Source organism: Acinonyx jubatus, chromosome D2 (genome assembly GCF_027475565.1).
Source record: "Acinonyx jubatus isolate Ajub_Pintada_27869175 chromosome D2, VMU_Ajub_asm_v1.0, whole genome shotgun sequence".
Taxonomy (NCBI): Eukaryota; Metazoa; Chordata; class Mammalia; order Carnivora; family Felidae; genus Acinonyx; species Acinonyx jubatus.
The window spans coordinates 20670596-20681694 of NC_069393.1; the positions used below are offsets into that span (position 1 = coordinate 20670596).

Below are 11099 nucleotides of genomic sequence, written 5' to 3' on the forward strand. Positions count from 1 at the left end.
AAGTCCCTGGTCTACAACATGAACCCTGGAGTCATTTCTTCTGGGTTCATGATCGAACTCTGCCATCAGCCGTGTGCCTTTCAGTGAGTTAACAACCTTCTCAGTTTCTTCATCTATAGGATGGAAATAGTAAGAATTCCTTCCTCTTGGGATTTTTAGGAGGAATATAGGAAATCATCTCTATGAAACACTGGGCATGGTGCTCAGCCTAGAGTAAATGCTTGCAGCTGCTGTTACTGTTGCATCTTTCAAAGGTCTTAGAAAAACTTGAAAGAACACTCTCCCTGCCTCTGTTTTCTCACATCCTGACGATTCCTCAACTGTTCTCTGGTTTCCATGCATCCAACAAGAGAAATGTTCTTATTGTGGAGCCCCCACTGCCTTATCACTGAGTCAGTTCAGGCCTGCATTCAACCGCCATCTTGACACTGTTCACCTCTCTCTTCTCTGCAAACCAGTGCCCCCCCATGGCATTCCTGAGCCCACCTCCACAGGACCCCACCAGCTGTCTCTAGCCCCACCAAGTGATTGCATGCATGCAAAGGAACGAGTCCCAAGTCTCCATCCGCAGGCCTGACCTCCCCTCAGAACTCCAGACCCATATGTCCAACGAATTTCTTACTAGTTTTTATGTCAAGATCCCACCTGGCTGTGCTCAAGACCCTCACAATTAACACATCCATAATTCCTCCTCCTAAATTTCATCTGGAGAACAAACACAACCAGACCTGCAATTGCCCAAGCAGAAAGCCCCCCTCTCCATCCCCTCCCTGTTCCTTCTTCCCAACACCCATGTCAGCCAGGACCAGGGTCCTGACAATGAGCTCTGCAGTCTGACTCTTCCTGTACCTCTTCTTTGCAAATCTTTGCACTATCACAGCCACCTACTCATGGACCCCTCTGCTTATGCTCTCTTCCTGCTGCCATTCATCTGGCAGGCTGCTGCCAAACCATGCTTCTCATCTTCTCCAATTCCACCTCCACTTTTCAAATCTCTCAGTGGTTCCTCACCACTCACAGTGTATCCACTAGCAGAGGGGAAGTTTAATTCATTATTATAAGCATATAAGAAAACCAAAGATAATTTTTCCTGCCTCATGGAGCTTATAGTTCCCCATCAATAAATAATGTTATTCAAAAATTATAAATGAAAATGAAAAATTGGTTTTACACAACCATGTTTTGTCTATATATTCAATATTTAGATCTTTAAATACCCAGCAAGTTATTGAATTCTGTTTTTTTCTCTAAAGATCTGCAACAATCCAGCCCGCAACTACACCTCTGTAGGATGTCCCACAAACCTGTGGTCCCCAAGCCACTGCTGCAAGTCAACACGTGAGCCTAGGGAGAGGTTGTAATTCCTGTCTCCAACTTGCCTACCGACAAACTCCTGCTTTTCCTTTAAGACTTAGCCTAGGGGCGCCTGGGTGGCGCAGTCGGTTAAGCGTCCAACTTCAGCCAGGTCACGATCTCACGGTCCGTGGGTTCGAGCCCCGCGTCAGGCTCTGGGCTGATGGCTCAGAGCCTGGAGCCTGTTTCCGATTCTGTGTCTCCCTCTCTCTCTGCCCCTCCCCCGTACATGCTCTGTCTCTCTCTGTCCCAAAAATAAATAAACGTTGAAAAAAAAAAAAAAAAAAAAAAGACTTAGCCTAAAATGTCTCCTCTTACTTGATGCCATCTTGACTCTCCAATGGTCAGTCATTCCTCCTCTAAGATCTCACATCAGTTTGGGCAATCTTGCTATTATAACATTCATCACAATATATTGCTACTCCTTGTTAAGGTATCTAACCTCCAAGCCCATCTCACATCCCTAACACTAAGAATTGTGTTTGGTGCATAATAAAAGCTCAATAAATCTTTATGAAATTAATGAATATTGGAAAAGCTACTTACCTAACTCTCCTGTATATTAAAATGATTAATCAAACATCTCTCATTCAACAAAATGAATTAAGTGCATTTAGAAGGCATCATGCATTTGTTTAGAAGAAAATGAATGGAATGCACTTAGAAGACAATGTGGTCCCTGCATTCGCGGAGCTTAGAGCCTGTTTTCATCATTGAATCGGAAGGACTAGCCAAATACATGGGTAAAAATACAGAAGTAGAGTTTTTTTATTGAAATTTTTTACCAATATAACATCAAATGGTATGTCTTTAACGGTCAGACAGTTACCTGGCTAAATGTTAAACATCCAGAGATGCTTCACACACTCTCTGAAATGCGGTGAGGTGGGGGGAGGCAGGAGGTTGACTCACTACTGGAGCCAGAACAAGGACAAACTGTGGCTGAGAATTGTCATCCAGAGCCTTCTGTTCATTCTCTTGAAATCAGCTCAGTCTCAAGAAGATATGTGGTTTCTCTAAACATGACATTCTTGTTTTATTTATTCAGACACTTCCTTCTCATTGTCAACATCTGCTCTGAACTTTTCACTTGTTTGTAAAACAGCTCATTGACGTAAAGTGAGGAACATATCTTAGCAAGTCAAATTCAATAAATGGAGCTTTTAAAAAAAATTATACTAAAGAATTTCACTGCGAAAGAACCAGTGTTATTAAAAACAATTTGGGGCTGGGATCATATGCAAATCTGTTACTTTGGGGCCCATATAAATATGCTTTCTTAAAAAGAAACCTAAAGTCCTGTATTAACACAACTCAAAAGCCAACCCCTTAATTCAGTTTGCAGTTCAAGAATGTTTTTCCCAGACACTTCCAAGTTTAAAAAAAGAGACAGACTCCATGGTGAAATCTTGGCAGGGTAAAGACGATGAAGATTTCTTTGAGCACCATAAGTCAGGCTACAAATATACCTTGTCCCATTGGGAACCAGGATCAATTTCCCAACTGGTTATTATCTCCTACTGGGGTGAGAAGGAAGAGCAGGAAGGAAAGTATTTAGAGAAATAATTCTGGGCCCTGGAATTGAATCACATTAATCGTCCCTGAAAAGGATAATTAACACAAGTACTTAATTGCTAGAGCCTATGAATTATGAAACCAGCATGGCCATCAAAAAAGGACATCCTTTGACCTTTTAAGGCCTTACAGATCTATCATAGTTCAGCACTTGCCAAAGAACTCCTCCAAAGCTAAGTTATCCCCAAAGCATAACTTAGATATGGTGAGTACCAGGCTATGGTTTAGCAAAGTAGAAGAAATAGGTTAGAGATAAAATGGATTCAGTGTAGGATCATAGAAACCTGAAGCCAGAAGGAGGCTTGGAAATCATTCAGCAAATTGACAGCTCTCAGGCCAGATCTGATCTTTAGATCAGTAGTATTCTGTTTGGCCTGCACAATTTTTATTTTATTATTTTATTTTATTTTATTTTATTTTATTTTATTTTATTTTACTTTTGGCAATTTTGAATGAATTGCCACTGATTTAACACTGGAAGATTTCACATAAAAATCTTAATTTTTTGATTCTTTTAAAAAAATCAGAAGATCTGGTGACACTGGGCTCTTGTTCTTACACAACAATTGGCTGGAACTGAGTAACATTCACCCTCATCGAATGGACATGTTCTCTCCAGTTCCTTCCACTCCCTAAGATCTCCCCGACACAGGACCAAGGTTGACCTGCATTTAGAGTTTCACCTGTGCTCTCCCTTCCCACCACCCCTTATTTACTTATTTATGATGCCTGTCTCCCCCAGGTGAACCCTGTGAACTTGCACCACTGATCTCATCAATGACTCAGTTGCTTCGTCTATATGAAGACACTGAGGTTTAGAGATGTCACTCTAGAGGAAAGACCAGTACCAAGGTCCCTCACTGACCAATCCAGTGAAAGGTCATTTATTTCTAGTCCTGTTCTCAGGCTCAGAAGAGAAAAATAGCAGAATTTGTAAACCACTCAGAGCCTGAAAAAAGATGAAAACATCTAGATTTAACAATTAAATATAGGCAAAATGAGGGCCAGACACTTCAATACAAGTTGGTATAATCATTTCCCTGCATCCATCCCATACTCTTGCCATGTTCCCTATGCTGCTGGGCTCTTGCTTCAGCTATTCTCTCTTCCACACAAACCATATCACTCACAGCCTGGCCCAAGTAGTAGTGTTCTGAAAGAAATCTATGATGATGCCATCTACACTGGTGTGTTCTTTTGCTTAGTATATGTTTTGCATAATTTGTACATGATTATGTGGAGTCTAGTTTGTTGTCTGAACACACACGAGTATATTGTGTCCAAGCTAGTATATTGCTATATTACTTTCAGAATAAAAACTTGAGACACAAGGCAACATTTCCAGGATGCTGGAATACAAAAAGATCTAGTGCATTTGGGGGTGAGGGTTACTGGGAATAATGACAAGAATATTTGAAATTGACACCCTTCCAGAGAATCTGGAAGATCTACCCTTTGTATTTGATGCTGTCACTCTCGCTAGAGTTTTTCTCATCCATATCCCATCTCTTCTCAAAAAGCTGAAGAGTTTCTTTTGAGTGGATCCTAAAAGCACAAGATCAAATAATAGTTTAAAGATGTGTTAAAACATTTACACGTCTCATTGTTGATTTGTAGTGTGAAATTAATCAGAATGATGGGCAATGTACAATGTGAGGACTATAGTTAACATATCATATCTTATATTTGAAAGTTGCTGAGAAAGTAGACCTTAAAAGTTCTCAACACTAAAAAACAAACAAACAAACAAACAAACAAACAAAAACCTGTGTAGTGATGGATATTAACTAAACTTATTGTGGTAATCACTGCACAATATATACATATATCAAATCATTACATTGTACATGTAAAGGTAATACAAAGCTATATGTCAATATTAACTCAATAAAAAAAATAAAATAAAACTGGGGCACCTGGGTGGCTCACTGAGTTAAACATCAGACTCTTGATTTCAGCTCAGGTCATGATTTCATGGTCTTAAGATCTAGCCCCATGTCAGCCTCCTAGCTGGGCATGGAGCCTGCTTAGGATTCTCTCTCTCCCTCTCTCTCTGCCCCTCCCCTGCTTGCACCCTCTCTAAATAAACAAACAAACAGAATCAGAATAATGGGAATGAAGGTGAAAATTTAAAAACAGAGAAACACTTCTACAGTTAGCAGGCTCAATTTCTAACTTCTTTTACTTTTTTAAAGTTTATTTATTTATTTTGAGAGAGAGAGAAAGCAGGAGTGGGAGAGGGGCAGAGAGAGATGGAGAGAGAGAGAATCCCAAGCCCAATGTAAGGCTCAAACTCACAAACTGTAAGATCATGACCTGAGTCGAAGTCAGATGCTTAACCAACTGAGCCAGGTGCCCCTATAACTTCTTTTAATTTTTTTTAATGTTTATTTATTTTTGAGAGAGAGAGAGAGAGCACAAGCAGGGCAGGGGCAGAGACAGAGGGAGACACAGAATCCTAAGCAGACTCCAGGCTCCAAGCTTCAGCACAGAGCCTGATGCAGGGCTGGAACTCAGGAGCCATGAGATCATGAATTGAGCCAAGGTTGGACACTTAAACTGAGGCACCCAGGCACCCAGCCCCTCTAAGTTCTTTTAATAAGTTGTCATGTATTATGCCCTTGTTACATGATAGCACAATAGTTCAAAGAATAAGCTTTAGAGAGACACTTCTTGGCTTCACATCCTGGTCCCATCATTTACTCAGCTGAGTGACCTCATTAAAATCATCAGCCTAAGATCAAAATGATGCCTCCCCTAGATGAAATAAGGCATGCGGCTTATATGACATATCACATTTAATAAACAATAATAATAGTCATTATTATTATTGGCAATTGAAACAGAAGACAGTGGCTCTACTCTGCATATTGCCCAGGAATGTGGAGGTGTTTTCCTATACAAAGTTTTCGTCAAACTAAGAGTTGGTATACCATAAGACTAGTATACTTTAAGTCCATAACACTGCAGACTTGGGGGGAAAAAAACTGTTGGACTTAAAGCATTAAAGGCTATTTGAAATACATTACTCTTTTACAGTAATGTTTACAGGAAGCAAATACCATTGAGATTTTATCCATTTATTTATTCTAGGATATAAACAGGGGCATCTGGGTGGCTCAGGTGGTTAAGCATCTGACTTCGGCTCAGGTCATAATCTCACTGTCCGTGAGTTTGAGCCCCGTGTCAGGCTCTGTGCTTACAGTTCAGAGCCTGGAGCCTGCTTTGGATTCTGTGTCTCCCTCTCTCCCTGCCCCTCCCCCACTCACACTCTGTCTCTCTCTCTCAAAAAAAATATTATTTTTTTTTATTTTAGTGTATAAACAAAATTTAACTTTAAGGTATAAACTACAGTTAAAGATGCTGTAACATTGGTAGTATAAATACAATAATAACGTTCAAGCACATTTTTAATTTCTTCACGTGGCTTGTTATATTCTCCACAATCTAGCCCCATCCTACCTCCCAGCCTTATCTATCTTAAATTCCAGGCTCTAGCCACTCCAAACTATTTTGCTTCCTTTGGACACATCAGACTTCCAGGACTCTGTGCTATTTGCTTCTTCCAGTGAGGATCCTTTCCACGGAGGAAATCTCTTCCTTCTTCAGATCCCAGCTCAAATGCTCCACCTGCCACATAACTTTTTTTAGTTCTTAACCTTGAATGAACCTCTCCTTTTCTCTGCCATTCAATAGCACGCTATTGATGTTACTGCCATATGACTCCATCTATATATACTATCTTGTACTGTAGATATTTGTAAACATACCTATCTTTCCCACCAGACTAAACTCTTTAAAAAAATGTTTAAGGTTTATTCATTTTTCAGAGACAGAGAGAGACAGAGCATGAGCAGGGGAGGGGCAGGGAGACAGAGGGAGATACAGAATCTGTAACAGGCTCCAGTCTCTGAGCTGTCCACAAGAGCCTGACGCGGGGCCCAAACTCACGGACTGCAAGATCATGACCTGAGCCGAAGTCAGATGCTTAACCAACTGAGCTACTCAGGTGCTCCTAACTAGACTAAACTCTTTAAAGGTGGGGACCATGTGTTCTTTGCTTGAACTCACTTGTAAATTCTAGTTCAATCTCATTATCTACGAGGAATACTTCAGTATCTGCAAAGAACCCCCCAAAGAAAAAGCCAACTAGCTCAAAATATATGCATTCTTTCAATCTTTAATTAAAAGTGAAGTCACTAGGCAAACTTTCTTGAAAAACTATAGTTATACAAGCAAGTCATTGTGGCTTTTTGCACTTCCCACGGTTTTTTATACTCAATTTCTTTCTATAAATTAAATTGAAGAGATATCTCACTTGAGAAAAAGACCACAAAAACTAGGGGTCAAAAGACTGGAGTGAGGAAATAAAACTTGAAAATCTGGGAGCACCCGGGGAGGGGGGGGGATTCAGTCTGTTAAGCCTCCAACTCTGGATTTTGGCTCAGGTCATGATTCAGGAGATCAGGCTCCTCCTGGGGCTCTGCCCTGACATCAGCACACCTGCTTGTGATTCTCTCTCTCTCTCTCTCTCTCTCTCTGCCACTCCCATGCTCTCTCTTCCTCTCTCTCTCAAAATAAACAAACATTAAAAAAAAAACAACAAGAAAATCTGACCACATGTTTCTGTCATCCTCTAGCTCCAGTTTCATGACCAGATCCAACCCAAAAGCACTGTATCAGTCTGCTCTGACACAGATTCAGGCACCACCCAACACACACCATCACCTCCATCTCTTTAGAGTCACAGCCAGGAGCTGCAAGAGGTTTTCTAGTGTCCTGATGCACTTCCCCATGTCACCTGTCCTTCCCTGTATTCCTCCTATACATAGGAAAGGTCCTGGTTCCCCTTAAACACAAAAGGGAAGCAACAGAGAAGGATGTTCTCAGTCAGTGGTGCCAAAATTATGAGTTGTTGCAAAATGGCAGGTTAAACTATTTTATCATGTAATTTCCATTTTCTAGGGTCTTGAAACAAAAAAACTTTTTTTAGCGATGGTATGGATACTAACCCTGTTATCTGCATTCACATGTTAATTAAAAGAAGGTGTGATCGGTCAATGACTATGGGTACTCTCACCTCAGAATCTTCTCTGGCCAGAACAATTTCCCAGAGCTAAAGCCAACCAGAATCGAAGAAACTGTTAGGACTACCACCTGAACACAATGTGATGGAACAACTAAATATCCTACTCCGGGAGTAAAAATCCATCTACAGTCTGAACTACTATCCAGATAATCCAAGATTTAAACAAAATAAACTACTATCCGGGTAATCTATCTGATAACAGAAAAAAAAAAAAAAATACACTACTATCCAGATAATCCAAGATGTTAAAAAATACACCCAAACAAATTGTAAGCCAGGAAATTGGCCCAAAAAACTGTTATATCAAATAACTTACTGTGTAAGTAATATATTTAGTGTAAAGCCTGGCTAACCCTGCAGGATGGATTGACCTGTGCTGAATTAGACATGGAACCCGGAGAAGCATTGCTTTGTTTTTTTGATGGCCGAGCTTTTAAATAGTTGTCAGCTCTTTCCAAAGCCTCTGGGTGCTGCTGAAGCCAGAGTCGGCTACCTGGGACGAGCCACAGCTGCAGCATTAAGCACTAAGTTCTCCCGAGGTCCCGCTCGGCGTCCAGGCGGCCCAGGTGCCCGTGCCTCCAACGGCAGTCGCCCGGACTGACCCGGTGGTGCTGAACCTGGCGCCACGGCTCAGAGGCCTCCAGCTCCGCGCGCCGCCTTCCTCCCAGCCCTGCAGCAGCGGGGCGCCCCAGCCGCGACTCTCCCAGGGCAGCTGCGCGCACCGGCTCCCCACCCGGGCACCTGGAGGCCTCGCCGCCCTCTGAGGAACAGGGGCCCACCTGGTCGCACTCCCCACAGCCCCGCTTTGCCACCAGCAGCCCCAGAAGCTGTCTTGGGAGTTCCAGGACAGACCACGGCCCCGAGCCCAGCCCGTGGGTACCGTCCGCCCTCCAGGACCCCCTTTCTCTCTCTGCATCTCTGTCTTTGCGCTCCGTGCAAAATGCCTCCCTCGGATTCCTGGGGAAACTTGCCCACCGCGGAGAGGCACCCCATCAAAAGGGGAAGGGGGTGTCCAGGGATGGGCGCACTGAGGACGCTCTCGGCTCCCGGTACACAGCCCAAACCAGAAACCTGTTCCAAAGTGCTGGCCGCCAGTGACAGCGTCGTCGCCGCCGCCGCCTCCCGCTGCTCCGAGCCCGAGGAGTCACTTCTCGCCTCCGGGAGGCGAGGCAGCGCGGGTGGCCGCCCAGCGTCGGCGCCCTCCCGCGAGCTCCAGCCCTTTACCTGGGTAGCGGCCTCGGCTGGGGGCTCCGGGGCGCAGCACCGGGCGCAGTGCCCCGGGCAAAGCCGGGCGGGTGGTGCGGGGAGGACCGCGGCCGCAGTTCTCCCCTGCTCCTCGGGGCCCGCCGGGCTGTATTTATCCGGGGCCCGGACCTGGCCCCGGCCCCTGCCGGAGTATTGGGCAATCGGTCCCGCTACGCGCGACCCCGGGAGCCGCCGCCCTCTGCCCCCGCCAAGCCCCGCGGCGGCGGCGGCGGCGGCGGCGGCGGCGGCGGCGGCGGCGGCGGCCGCGTGCAGGGAGAGGGGGATCCGGCCCCCTCCTCTGGGCTCCACCTTCTCTCCCTCCTCCTCCTTCCCGGGAAGTTCTTCCCCGCGGTCTGGCCCCTCTCTCTCACTCCTTTGCGGGGCACCCTGGCCAGTCTGAACCGGTTGTGACTGCGCGGGTGGCTGGGGGGAAGGAGGAGGAGGCGGAGGAGATGGAGGCGGAAAAGCGAGCGGTAGGGGCGCTGCTCCCGCTCTCGGGGCTCGGGCCGGGCTCCGGCCGGCGGGGCGGAGGGAGGGCACTGCCGGGGCCGCGGTCCCCGCCCGGCCCGGGGCCACCGAGGCCTCAGGAGAGCTGGGCACCGCCGGCCAGGCGCCCTGTTGGTGCGCACACGCGCGCGTCCCCCGGCGCCGCCGCGCCCCTGCCGCCCACCGCGTGCCCGCACCAGCTCGCCAAAGACCCAGCGCACTTGGTTGGGAGCCGGGGTGTAGAGATGAGTGCGAGTCGCCCCCGGTCTCCCAGGCTCCTGGGGCCGCCGGGCGCCCTCCTGGCCGGAGCTGTATACCCAGCTGGCAATGATCCCAGAGAAACAGGCACCAGAACTTTGTGTAGCCGGTGCTCCTGGGCTACAGGAGTGAGGATGCCAAGTGCTGTCCTTTGTGACAGCTCCATGGGAAAGGAGGGCGCTCCGCAGTGCAACACAGCGGGCGGAGAGGGAGGGCGCATCTAAACACAAGTTCACACTGTCGGGCATGGGAGCTGAACTGGACGTGTGCTGTAACCCCACAGAGGGTCACCGCATCAGACTGGGGACAGTTTGTAGGTACCAGAGGCTCACTGGGTGAGGGGACCCTTAAAGTGATATGCACTTTTGGTGTTCCCATGTCTGTACATGTTTCTGGGAAGGGGCACCGTAGCTGGTACTAACTTTTCAAACAGGCATAAGGCCATCCAACACTGGAATGAGAATTCCGTTTATAAACTGAGGCCTCTGGTGCTGACCTAGACAAAGACTCTACACCTTGCATAAAGTTGCTTTCTGAAGTCCAAATTAAGCTGTCTAACCTTTCTGAACCTCTGTTTTCTCATCTTGCCTGCATGGTAGAGTCGATGTGAAATGAGAGTTCCAAAAATCTTAAGGAGCCTGATCACGCATGTCAAGTTTTCTTACAGATATGAAAACTGTGGTTCATCCCCTTCTACCCAATTTACTGACTTTCAGGTTATGGGAAAGGGAATGGCCAGAGCTAGTTGATATTACATATTTTGTTTTGTGTTAAGAGGAAGAAAGATTTCGGGGTGGGGATGAAGGTCCAGTAAGAATGAGAGGGAGGTGTTCCCAGGAACAGTTTCTGGAAGGAAAAATGGAGAGGTGGTGCTGTCCACGCCATCAAAAATTTACTTCTGAGAAGGACAGAAGATAAAAAAGGAGGTTCTCATTATGTTCTATTTTTGAGCCAGTTTGTGGTTACTCGAGTGTATTCGCTTTATAATGATTCATTGACCTGTACACTGATAACTTGTGTTTGATAAGAGATATTTTAGAAAGTTTTTTCTTTGATTCAAATACTCTCTAACCACCAAAGCAAGTGTCATCTT

The 11099-nt window shown here is 45.6% G+C and overlaps 1 protein-coding gene across 5 annotated transcripts in view; it reads right to left on the reverse strand.

Moving 5' to 3' along the window:
* The window catches only part of SLC16A9 (solute carrier family 16 member 9), a 56628-nt gene extending 46521 nt beyond the window's left edge, over positions 1–10107 (reverse strand). For 3 of the 5 annotated variants that reach the window (XM_053207032.1, XM_027062046.2, XM_027062045.2), the window contains exon 1: positions 9242–9381. The gene's annotated coding sequence lies outside the window, so the exon portion shown is untranslated. The other 2 variants (XM_053207031.1, XM_053207030.1) reach the window with 2 other exon arrangements.
* Between the last annotated feature and the right edge of the window lie 992 nt (positions 10108–11099).